We start from the raw sequence: 13,233 nt of genomic DNA, 5'->3' as shown, positions 1-13,233 counted from the left end.
ACCTATTTAACAGAAGAAGGTGGCCGTGTTCTGTTGGAGAGAGCAGTAGGGCAGGGGTGGCAAGTAGGTGGGGTGAGTGGTGTTCCCGGCAGAGGCCAGATGAGGCTGGGCTTTTTTTTTTTTTTTTTTTTTTTGACAGAGAGATCACAAGCAGGCAGAGAGAGAGGAAGGGAAGCAGGCTCCCTGCTGAGCAGAGAGCCCAATGCGGGGCTTGATCTCAGGACCCTGGGATCATGACCTGAACCAAAAGCAGAGGCTTTAACCCACTGAGCCACCCAGGCGCCCCTAGGCTGGGCTTTTAAACCAGGTGAGGACTCAGCTTCTATCAAACAAGCAGAGAATGGTGCCACCGAGTATGTGTTTCGTGAAGGAGATTGTTGGACTGTGCTTCTGTAGGGTGCCTGCCTCGGGGAAAAATACCCAGAAATGCTGGTTTAGAAATTAACTAGGACGCCTGGGTGGTTCAGTCAGATAAGTGTCTGCCTTTGGCTCAGGCCACGATCCCAGGGTCCTGGGACCGAGTCCCATATAGGGTTCCCTGTTCAGCGGGGAGCCTGCATCTCCCTCTCCCTCTGCCCCTCCACTCGTGCTCGCTCACTCTCAAATAAATAAAATCTCTAAAAATAAAATAAACATCCTCTAAATGTGCAGTGGAGCTCAGAAGAGAGCATGGGAAGTCTCCTCAGCCCAAACTGCAGAAGGAGCTTCAGACTGGGGGCCCTGACAATATTTGTCCATAGCAGAGACCCAGGGCCTTGGAATTTCATGGCTGCCAGACCCTGGGCCAGGCTAATCAGAGGGAAGCAGAGACCCCTACGTAAAACTCGGTCCCTCAGAGATCCACCTCCCATGAGAGCCTGTGGTAGAAAAAAGGCTGATTGATACCATCGAGGCACACCCAGGAAGCTTGCCCATCTCCGCTTAGGCTCCGGGTGGAGGGAATGTTTCCTCGAGGACTTTGCCACCACCCGCTTGACCGGGCTATAGATTTACCGCTGCGGAACAGGCCAGGAAACCCCCAGCATAGAAACCAACTGAAGGTGAGCTCTGGCTGAAGCCAGGGGACCCATCCCTAAGTGGCCTCGTGGTGAGATAGAGCAGGTTCAGGTCACCCAGATTTCAGGACACGATCGAAAACTGCAAAGCACACCTGAGGATAATGTGATGAGCTAGTCTGGGTGGCTGCTTCCCTTCCCCAGATCTCCCCTTGGAGAATCTGGAAGAAAGCAAGGGTCCCGTTTGTGTGCTAAGTGTGCAGACAGCCAGCAGATGGGGGTAAGATAAGCCTAAGGCCAGAGGTCTATCTGTGGGATCCATTTGGAACGCCTCAAAGGGCAGCGTGGGCCCTGCGGGGTTACCCGAGCATGCTGCTCTCCCCTGGGAATTTGGTGCAATTCACAAAAGGTGCACCAGGAAATGATGTCAGAAATGTGGCTGCGACAGCAGAACAGCTCCTCTGCAGCTCCTTTGCTGTTTGTTATTGGCACACGGGTCCTGGGATCTGCCACTGGTCGGTGCACGCCAGAAGGTCAAAAGAAACAGGGCCATAGGGGCCAGCGCGTAATCCGACCGCTAATTGCTCAGCACCCTTTGGCATCCGTTTGGTTCAGATCTCACGGCATTTGCCTGACTGTGAGTTTAGCCGCCTTATCGACTCTGTCCTTCCCTGGAGATACAGTGTTCAGGGTCCTCAGTCCAGGCTTCCCAGGGCACAGTAGAAGGGAGGGGACTAGCCTGCAAGAGGGCGGCGTTACTATTCCCACTGGCAATGGGAGTCCCAGCAGAGATTAAGAATCTGTGGGATTTAAAAATAAATAAAATTAGAAAAAAAAAAAAAGAAAGAATCTGTGGGATTGGGGCACATGGGTGGCTCAGTCGGTTAAGCCTCTGCCTTCAGCTCAGGTCATTGGTCCTGGGGTCCTGGGATTGAGTCCCGCGCCCGGCTCCCAGCTCAGTGGGAAGGCTGCCTCTCCCTCTCCCTCTGTCCCTCCGCCTCCTTGTGCTCGCTCTCTCTCAAATAAATGAAATCTTAAAAAAAAAAAAAAAAAAAGCATCCGTGGGATTTCCACATGTGCCGACAGCATGGCAGACTCTGAAAACGCAGCCGGAGTTGGTGTGGACGGTGGCCGTTTTCTCTGCTTCCGCTGTGTGAGCTTCAGGGAGAGCTCTGGGCTAAGCGCCGGGAGGGTCAGAGAGTAGCTCTCTGCTTCCAGTCCTCTGTGCAGGGTGACTGTGCCGGGCCAGCTCTGCTGTCCTGCCAGTTCGTCTGCAGGAGCCCTCCCGAAATAGAAGCAGGTCTAGGGGGTCTGTGCAGGGCTAAGAGGTCCTGTGGTGGCCCGGAGACCCTTGGTACCATTGGCAAGTGTGGACGGAACAGGGAACCCCAGCTGGGAGGGATAGGAGAGAGCTGGGTGTCAGGGTCACAGCCCGGGAAGATGATGGTGAGGCCATGGGTCACCCGTGGTCTGCCAGCGGAGCGGAGGGTGTTGAGTCCCGTGAACTTGAAAGAGGGCAGGCGCTGCCTCGGGAGCATAGAGGCGACAGAGACTCTACGGGGGGATTCCCCGCTTTGTCAGGGTTGCCGCTGGCAGGCCTGGGCTGTGCCTGATGCCACGGGGTCCGACACGAGACGTTGGCTCAGGACACACCCGGGAGAAGCTTGTCCAAGAGCACCCGCCGCCCTTCCACCAGCCTCCCAGTAGCCTAGGTGAAAAGGTTTGTCACAGGGAGGCTGAGAGCTGGGGCTGTGAACGAGGCTCATTTTCAAGTTTCAAAGGTGGTCCCTGCCACCAAGGGCCGGTAAATGGGCAGTGAGTAGCATCTGGGAGGAGGGCACATAAAGGTTTGGCAGGGGCAGCAAACATAGCCTTCCGGGGGCGGCAGTCCCGAGCTGCCCCTGGAGAGTTGCAAAGCAGCTGTTTTGTTATGGGGAGAGGGATGGACAGAATTTGGGGGTGAGTTTTTGAGCGCTCTGAGACATCTCGGGGCCGAAGCAGGTGACAGCGGTTTGTGCCCACCAAAGGTCAGGTCTGGAGGCGTGATGGCCTCGTTCAGCTAGTGCAGTGAGGAGGACAAGGGGGTCTAAAGTCAACCTGCCTGGTCTTGATTGCAGGGTACGAGGTCATCAGTACATGGAACAAAGGGGGGCACCGGGGGCTCAGTCGGTGGAGCGTCCAGTTCTTGATTTCTGCTCGGGTTATGATCTCAGGGTGGTGGGATCGAGCCCCTCAGCAGCAGCTCAGCGCCAAGCCTGCTTCTGCCTTTCCCTCTGCTTCTCCCCCGCCGCCTCTCTCCCTATCTATAAAATACATAAAATACTCTAAAATACATAAAATACTTATCTAGGGGCGCCTGGGTGGCTCAGTGAGTTAAAGCCTCTGGCTTTGGCTCGGGTCATGATCTCGGGGTCCTGGGATGGAGCCCCACATTGGGCTCCCTGCTCAGTGGGAAGCCTGCTTCCTCCCCTCTCTCTCTCTCTGTCTACTTGTGATCTCTGTCAAATAAATAAATAAAAATCTTTTAAAAATGTGTATCTATATTGAACAAGGGAGGTGAAGGCTGGGGTAAAGGCTACAAAGTCTAAGGCAGCTTTAAAGAATTGGGAAAATCCGGGGGAGCGCTCACAGCACCCCCAGGGGATGCAAGGCCATGTTCCGGCATCCCCCTCCTAACGTGGACGCAAAGAGAAATCTCAAGCTGGGAGGCAGCGGGCTGGGAAGAGAGCTGCTCTGGCAAGGATCCAGGTGACGATGGTGGCTGGGATCCGGGCCACAGGGTCCCCGGAATGTCGCCCATTCCTGGCTCTTTGGTCTTATAACTGGTAGATTTGATTCTCTCCTGGATCAAATATTCCTTCCTTTTTCATAGGCGAGATTGGGGTACCACCGGGCGAAGAAGTAAAGATCAGGACATCGTGTTCTAATAGTCTTGTGGGGTCAGTTCCTTATTCTGTACACGTGGTTGGGGAGAGGGAGAGGGGGGAGGAGCAGGGAGACGGTCCCCCGTGAGAAAGCTTCATTTCTTCCCCAGGCAAGGCTGCCTGGGTTCTGCACTTAGCAGTCCTCCAGCTGTTTGTGTATGACGCCCATAGACTAGTCCTGACCTTTTCACCCCCTAAGAATTTATTTTATTATTTATTTAAATTTATATTTTCCCCCCAAGATTTTATTTTTAAGTAATCCCTACCCCCCAAGTGGGACTGAACACAACTCCCAGATCAAAAGAGTCACGTGCTCTACCGATTGAGCCAGCCTCCCACCCCCAACTGGGACCTATTTTAAGGCTGAGACCTCTTCAGAGGAGTTTACCTGGGCCTCTATCAGGGAGAAGTAGGAGGTTGGAGGCTCTGTGTGAGGGCAGGACTGATAACCGTATTTATTATAATATATGGTGCCATTGCATTTATGGAACACAGCTCTACCAGAAAGATGATTTGCAGGGTGAGGAGACGGAAAGACCACCAAGGCCTGGTGGGGCGTAAGGAAGGCCCGAGCATCTCAGGGGGCCCGAGGGAGGCAATGCAACAGGTTGTCCGGAGACTTTGCCGGCGTGGCTGAAATTCGAGGTGGAGGCTGGACATGAGTGCCCCCGGCCAGCAGTAGAAGAAGTTGCACCAGCGCCCATCAAGAAACCCAGCTCCCATCTAAGTTAAGTAGCAGGGGCTGGGGTGGGACTGTGCTTGGCCCACAGAAGGGGGAGCATGGACTCTCCGAGGGCGCTGGGGTCCCTGAACATCGTTAGTTAAGCTTCCTTTTGTTTCCAGTGCAGGATGTTGTTTGCCCAGTGCCTTGGCCTCGGCCAAGAAGAAGAGAGGGAGGGAGCATGAGCAGGAGGGAGGGGCGGGCAGAAGGAGAGGGAGAAGCAGATTCCCCGCTGAGCAGGACTCTGGGATCCTGACCTGAACCACCCAGGCGCCCCTTGACCTTGGCTTCTTGCCATATCCGCAGTGGTCTTGACCCAAGTAGGTGAGGCTCTGCAGTTGACAGGAGACACGGGTGAACTTTGAGTCGCTCCTGGGGCCAACTTCTGTTTTTCTGAGGACGCAACCTGCCAGGCCAGCACCGCTGACTTTTAATTCCTTTTTCTTCCTGCTCCCCTGCAAGCTGTTTTCAAAGAATCGAGAAGCAGCGTCTGTAACAGCCCTGAGAGATGGTGGAGATGGTCCGGCCTGGCCAGCCACGCTAGTTTGGATTTGCCTCCTTATAACAGGGGCAAGATTTCCAGCGAAAGCCGAAACAAGACAATGCCTGTGTTGGGTTTCTAAGTGTAACACAGTGTTTCTGAGAAGCCTGTATAACATGTCTGCAAAGGCTGGGGGGGCTGGCCTTCTGGGGGTCCACAACTGAACCCCCGGCCAGGCTCACCTTTGGGGGGGAAAGGCCTCTAGAATCAGTCCTCGGGCCTTGCCCCAGGGCGCCCACCTGTGTCACTTCCTGCTCACCTGGAGGAGGGCTGAGAGGGGCTCTGGGCCTCTGTTTCCCCAGGGTGGGGAGTTTTCTCCAGGAGGTCTTGGCCTATAACCACAGACTAATCATGGGTTTTTTACACCCCGTAAGGAAGTGCCCCCAGAAGGACACCCCGTAAAAGCCAGTCAAGCTCCCAAAGAGCGGGTTACAAACGACCACGAATCTCTCCAACTTTCCAGGTTAGGTGGCGTCTTCCGACAGTGGGAGGAAAGGGGCTCTCGTACTTTAAAAGGTCTGCTGCTGTCCAGGGACTAAAAGCTATGCTCAATGATGCCTTCAGGAAGGGCATCGCATGGGAAGGCCTAAAGCTGATGGTTTTCGATTATGGAGCCCTGGGAAGTAGGAAGAGTCAGCAGCGGCAGCAAGAACCATGTTCCCGGAGCCTCTTCCAAACTATCTTCCTCTCCACTGGCGCTTTCAGGAATAACCTGCGTCCCCTGGGCCCGGACATCAGGCCAGAATGCTTTCGGAAATACTTGCAGGGAAAGGAAAGTTCATGCTGGCTTCTGGGTGCTTGAGGGATTTTCTGGATAAGTCAGAGGAATTTTAGGGATTAAAAGAATTTGCTGGGGGTGCCTGGGTGGCTAAGTCCTTAGGCGTCTGCCTTCAGCTTGGGTCATGATCCCAGGGTCCTGGGATCGAGCCCCACATCGGGCTCCTTGCTCGGCGGGAAGCCTGCTTCCTCCCTCTCCCACTCTCCCTCCTTGTGTCCCCTCTCTTGCTATGTCTCTGTCAAATGAATAAATAAATAAAATTTAAAAAAAAATAAAAGAATTTGCTGAAGAGGTGAGGCCAGATTTGGAAGAGGCAGGTGCGAGAGTCAAACCCAGGGGACAGGGTGTTAGGGGTAAAGGGGCATACGAAGAATGGAGGAGGGGAATTTACCATGAACGTGGCTCATAATTTTTGTTCTAAATCTGGTTTAGATTTCTGTTATTTAATCTTGTTAAAGGAGCCCCTAAGGCCAGCCCCAGTGCTCTGTGGTGTCCTCCTTTCAGTTCAGTCTTAGGTACTTTTAAAAAACAAAATTCCACCCAGGAAACTTGGCGGTGTAATTGCCTGTATTAAATGTTTCGTGAATCAGGCAGCATTCTGTCCAGCAAGCAGAGGGGCGCTCCACTGAGCTGAAGGAAAGGAAAGGTTTATAAAGGCAGAGAGCGGGCGTAAAATAAGGAGGAGGAGGAGGAAGCGGGGGAGGAGAAAAAGAAGTAAAAGGAGGGGGAGAAGGAGAAAAAAGAAGGAAAAAAGAAGAGGAGGAGGAGGAAGGGTGGGGAGAAAGGAATGAAGGGAGGAAGGTTTTACTAGACGGCTTGGCTCAGTCAAGGTCATCTTCCTAAGGGGGCAGGGGTCTCCGGGGATCGCCTCCATTCCCTCTTGGGTCTGGTTAAGGCTACGTTTCTGAGGGGGTTCAAACTGCGGTTAGGTTAAGTATTAAATCTTGATTTCCTGATGTCGGGGGCATCAAGTGGCTCCAGGATGGGCCTGTGGCTTTCTTTTTAAAGGTACTGATAAGGCATTTGCTGAAGATGAACGCTCGCCAAAATCTTTTCCCAACATGCAAGTTTTTCCAAATCAAAGGCTCCCTCTGTGGCCGTTGACAAGTAGGCTCGTCAGAGGTACACCAGGTCCAATAACGACTCAACCCAGTAAGGCCTTCCGTGGAAAGACCCAGAATTAACTTTCCTGAGTCAGAATGAATGTTCAGCAGGAAAACAAGAGGCATCCCCAGGATGGGTGCAGAAGACATAGTTGCCAAGATCGAAAAGGCCACCCCAGAAGATGACCAGGGGAGCAGAGTGTCACTGCCACAGGGGATTAAAAGAAAAAAAAAAAAGGCATTTATTCGTGTCTTCGGTCTCCTGCAAAAATGAGTCACTTGTAGTCATCTGGGACAATGGGTAGGTGATGCTGAGATGGGACTTACCCAGCACTGACAGGACGAGAGTAGAGACGACACAGCCCCTTGGGGACTGGGACCCCTTACTGAGATGAAGTCCCCTGAGGCCTGGCACTGTCTGAAATCCCGCATGTCACTTGGCATCTCGGGTCCCTAGCCTGCTGGCTAGCCACTCAACACGAGCAGACAACCTGCGCCAGCGGAAACCAGACAGAGCATTCCCAGGGGTTAGAGTCTGGCTCATCTCCTCCAGTTTGGTTTTTTGACTGGCGACCCACAGCAGGCTGGCGAGAACCGCGGACTTGCCGGGCTGTGAAGCCGGCTTGAGCATCAAGGCGGCAGGACCCGTGCCTTTGTCCTGCCCTGGGATGCTCCCTGTGAGTAACGGCACCAGCGACAGACACAGAGGAAGGAGCACAGTGGCCATATCTGGAAGGGAAGGGATTGGACACAAGCAGCAGCACCCCAACAAAAATCACAAGGGCTGCTCCCCCCGCTCCGAAGAGCTGGTTCACAAACGTGTGTTCTCAGCTCCTGGCAGTTTCAGAAGGGAAGAAATCGGCAGAGCTTTGTATGACTTGGCTTGTGGAGAGCCAGGAGACCGAGAAGAATCCTCACCCTGTCTGCCTCGCCAGGCCCCAGGGACTCTGCAATGCAGCCTCTGGATTGAGCGGAAGGTTCCAGCCAGTGACACCTGCTCCCCATTGCCAGATCCTACAGGAGAGAGAAGGCCTCTCCTATGTTCAGTGGCTGGGTCTGCAAATAAGCTGACAATGGGCAGATTCACAGGAGAAAAGGTGTATGAATTTAGTAATTTTTATTTTTTTAAAGATTTCTGTATTAGAGAGAATCTTCCAGCAGACTCCCCACTGAGTACGGAACCTGATGCAGGGCTCGATCTCATGACCCATGAGATCATAACCTGAGCCAAAACTGAGAGTCTAATGCTTAATGGACTGAGCCATTCAGGCACCCCCAGATTTATTAATTTCTAATTTCACATACATGGGAGTATCAGAAAAAAAATGTCTGTTTTTTAACAGTGGTCAATTGTTTAAAAAAAAAAAAAGGTCAGTTATTTCAGCAGGGGTGTCAAGAGCATTCAGTAGGGAAAGGATGGTCTTTTTGGCAAATGGGACTGAAAACGCTGGGTATTCACATGTCCCCCTAAAAAAGGGAGGGTTGGTCCCTTACCTTATACGATGTCCAAAAGTTAAAACTAGTCCAAGACCTAAGGGGAGAGCTAAAACCACACAATTGTTAGATCAATCATTGTGAAGATGAGAGGACAATCATAGCTTTAAAAAAACTGTTAGGAGGGACATCTGGGTGGCTCAGTTGGTTAAGGCACTGCCTTTGGTTCAGGTCATGATCCCAGGGTCCTGGGATCGAGTCCTGCATCAGGCTTCTTGCTCCTCGGGGAGCCTGCTTCTCTCTCTGCCTCTGCCTGCCACTCTGCCTGCTTGTGTGCTCTCACTCGCTCTCTTTCTCTCTCTCTCTGGCAAATAAATAAATAAAATCTTTAAAAAAAACTATAAGGAAGAAAACACAGGGGGAGATCATCATGACATTGGATTTTGCAAGGATTTCACAGATAGGACACCAAAAGCGCAGGCAATAAATAGATACATTGGCCTTTATCAAAATTAGACACTTTTGTTCATCAAAGGACACTATCAGCAGAGTGAAAAGGCAACCCACAGAACGGAAGAAAGTATTCACAAATCATATATATGGTAGGGGATTAGTATCCAGACTATATAAAGAACTTCTACAACCCAACAACAACAAAAAATCAACTCAAATATTGCCAAAAGACTTGAATGGACATTTCTCCAAAGAAGATGTACAAATGGCCAATAAGCCCATGAAAAGATGTTCATTAGGGAAACGCAAAATCCAAGCACAGTGGGAGGGGCACCTGGCTGGCTCAGTCAGTGGAGCACAAAACTCTTGATCTTGAGGTCCTGAGTTCAAGCCCTGAGGTTGGTGGAGAGATTACTTAAAAATAAAGTCTTAAAAAAAAAAAAAAAGCACAACGGGATACCACTTCACACCCTCCAGGATGGTTATTAAGAAAAACAACACCAGAAAAATAACAAATGTTGGCAAGGATGTGGAGAAATTGCACCCCTCAAGCGTTGTGGAGCGAATGTAAAACGGCACAGCCGCTGTGGAGAAGAGTGTGGGGGTTCCTCAGTTAAATATAAAAGGACCATATGGTCCAGGAACTCCATGTTGAGGTCTTTGCCTCAGAACAATTGGAACCAGGGGCTCAAACGGATGCTTGCCCACGAATGTTCATAGTAGCTTTGAATACGGTGGCCAAAAAGGGGAAAACAACCCAATGTCCAGCAACAGATGAATGGAAAAATAAAACGGGGTCTAGCCATACAAGGAAATTGTATCCAGCCTTAAAAGGGAGTGGAGTTCTGGAACATTCCACAACAGGAACAAATGAAAACACTACACTAAGCGAATAAGCCAGACATTAAAGGACAGATGACGTATGATTTCTCTCACATGAGACATCTAGAATTGGCAAAGTCATTGAGACAGAAAGCCGAAGAGGGGTTATCAGGGACTGGGGGAAGGAAGAATGGAGAATAACTGTTTAATGGGCCCAGAGGTTCTGTTTGGGACGATGGAATATTTCTGGAACCGAATAGTGGTGATGACACAACACTGAATATATTAATGTAGCAGAATTGCACCCCTGAATAGAGTTAAGGCGGTAAATTTCATGTTGTGTATATTTACACTAAGAATAATAAACACTAAGAACAGCGGGGGGAAAATAGCATCTGCAAACAGGAAATGAGGAGCCAGGTCACATCGGAGGCCATTGTAAGTGGTGTGGCTTTTACTCAGCATGAGCAGAAAATCTGGAGGTCAAGTTTTTCTAACAAATTGTGTGTTGGCCAAACTCTTGTCATTGGTGTTGTCAGATCAGGGCCCCAACAGCAGCCACGTGAGTGCAAAAGGCATCTGTCCCACCATGGCACCCTGAGCCCCGGCAGGGCAGAGCGGTATCTTGGCCACTGCCCCCCAGTCCAGGGCCAGGCACAAAGATGCTGGGCAAGTGTTTGTTGAGTGAATGAACACCCTTCACACCATCACACAGCATCGACCTCTGAAGTGCATGGAGCTGTTGAGATCATTGTGTCCAGCCTCCCTCCAAAGCTGATGGACACTCAGTCCCACATCCTCTGTCGCCCTCAAACATGCAGGCTGAGAGGGTCAGGTCTCTTTGGAGGGGAAGGGTGTTGAGGGCAGAAGGGGCAGTATGAGCAAAGGCCCAGAGGCAGGAAATTTCAGGGGTCGCTTTTGGGGCTAGATGAGTTGTCTGCTCTAGGGGAGGCGAGAAGGTACAGCTGAAGACTCAGGAAGGAGCCAGGCCACTCAGGGCCAGGGTGGGGAGCATGGTTTTGTCCCAAGGGCCCTGGGGAGTCAAAGCAGGTTCTGAGCAGGAGAGGAGAGGCGGGGGCATATCTGTGCTTTGGAAAGAGCCCTCTGGTTGCTGAGTGGAAGGTGGAAGGGACACCACCCAGCAAAGAGCAGGCATATCTGGAATAAATGTACAATGGAGGGAAGGAAGGAACACAAATTACTGGATTCTTACATCACTGAGAAGGACAGTGAAAGCCTTTCCTGGGCACTTGAGGCCCCATGATCTGGTCCCTTGCCCTCCTGGCTGAACTGCTGTACAACCAGCAGCACTGCCCAGGGTGCACTGGATTCCATGCTGTTCTGTAAACTGCCAGCCTTTGCACCAGGGCCTTTGCACGTGCTGTTCTGTCTTCCTAGAATACTCTTCCCGAGAACACTGCAAGCCGGCAGGTGTTGGCTTTTCTGTTTTGCTCTCCTCTGTGTCCACAGCGCCGAGGACCCTGTGCAATACTCAGCACAGTGGATTTGTGGAATTGGTGAATAAATGAATGAGGTCTGCACATCCGCCTTATCAGGAGAAACCTGAGTGAGCTGGAGCCACAGGCAGAGGAGTCAGGTGCAAGAGCCAGAGGGGCTGGGAAAGTTCTGGAAGGGGGGGGCAGGATGGGGCTGTATGGGGGCATGGCCTGGGGCGTGGCTATGGCAGAAGCATGGAGAGGAGGGGTGTGTGTGTGTGTGTGTGTGTGTGTGTGTGTGTGTGTGTGTCCCGCATCCGGACCAGGGAAGGGCAGGTGGGTAGGGGGATGGGCACATGGGTGGGGTTGAACCGGGAATGGGGTGGGATGGACGCTGGGGTGCAACTGGATTCCAGCAAAAGGCCTGGCTCCCTTGGCCCCCTCCCCAGAGCGGCTTTGTTGCAGGATCCGTCCTCCAGGCCGACTTTATCCAGGGTTTGGGGATCTGTGGGGCCACTGAGGCAGGACTGAAGGACCTGGAGATTGGGGAATTGGGTATGTCTCCATGCCCAGTCCGAGGAGCCCTGCCCTTACCTACCTCCTTGTCACCCTGACCCAGAGCCCTCTTGTGGTCGCCTTCCCTCTGCCCCTACCCGGTCTCCCTGAGACTGGTGGAGTGACACAGGCTATCTGTTCTCTCTCCCCCAGTGAAGAGTGTGCGGTATACACCGGCTGGAAAAACTGCTCCTGTGTGAGACCGCCAGAGCGAGTGCCCAGCTCCTCTTGCTTACGCTGCTGCCCTCTGTTGGAAAACCCACGCAGTCCTCTGGCTTTGTCAGAACTAGGTCCTCTGTTGCCTTCCGCTGGAAAATTGTTTTAAAAAGCATCACAATTGTGCGATGTCCAGGGCGCAGAGGAAGTCCCTTTCCATGGAGCACCCTTGTGCAGTGTCCAACCAGCACAACTGTTCAAGCTGAGTCTGGTTCCGCCCTTTTACATTCCTTGGTGCTAACTTTCAGGGGGGCGATGACCCCCATGCGAAAAACGAGTACCCACCCAACATTTGGAGTGTGTGATTTTCTAGGTTTTTATTTGGGATCATTCTTGCATGGCTTCTTTTCTCCTAATCACCTGTACACATAATTCCCCATACCGACTGAGCCAGTTAGGCACCACTATTTTTGTTGTTATTTTTTTTTTTTTATTTAAAATATTTTTATTTATTTATTTGGCAGAGAGAGAGAGAGAGATCACAAGTAGACAGAGAGGCAGGCAGAGAGAGAGAGGGGGAAGCAGGCTCCTCGCCGAACAGAGAGCCGGATGTGGGGCTCGATCCCAGGACCCAGACACCATGACCTGAGCCAAAGGCAGAGGCCCAACCCACTGAGCCACCCAGGCGCCCCTGTTGTTATTTTTTTTTAAATCAAAATTTTAAAGAGTCAAATAGTTCCAAGGGTTGTTAATGAACACAGCATTCCCCTTTCTCATTTCCTGTTCCGGAGAGCAGAGTTTCTCAACATTTGTCCTACTGACATTCGGGACCAATGACTCCTTGTTCTGGGGGCTGTCTGTGCATTGTAGGATCCCTGGCCTCTACCCACTAGAACTGATTTTTTTTTTTTTTAAGATTATTTATTTATTTATTTGACAGAGAGAGAAATCACTAGTAGGCAGAAGTAGGCAGAGAGGCAGGCAGAGAGGGAGAAGCAGGCTCCCCGCTGGGCAGAGAGCCTGATGTGGGGCTCGATCCCAGGACCCTGGAATCATGACCTGAGCCGAAGGCAGAGGCTTAACCCACTGAGCCACCCAGGCGCCCTAGCACTGATATGTTTATAGTATACATCTTGATTTGTCAGTTTTAGCCACATTAGTGATTACCCACAACGGAAGATAAGGACTATTTTCTGTTCACAGACACCTGTGCCCACACCACAAACACACACCCTCCCCAGCTTCCCATCCCCCGGTGTATTTCACAGATGTGGCTGCATCACATAACGCAGTGTTTGCATATGAAAATGCTGTC

The sequence above is a fragment of the Enhydra lutris genome, unplaced genomic scaffold (genome assembly GCF_002288905.1).
Source record: "Enhydra lutris kenyoni isolate GAN:26980312 unplaced genomic scaffold, ASM228890v2 scaffoldscaffold77, whole genome shotgun sequence".
Lineage (NCBI taxonomy): Eukaryota > Metazoa > Chordata > Mammalia > Carnivora > Mustelidae > Enhydra > Enhydra lutris.
Note: the sequence above shows the minus strand (reverse complement) of the source record.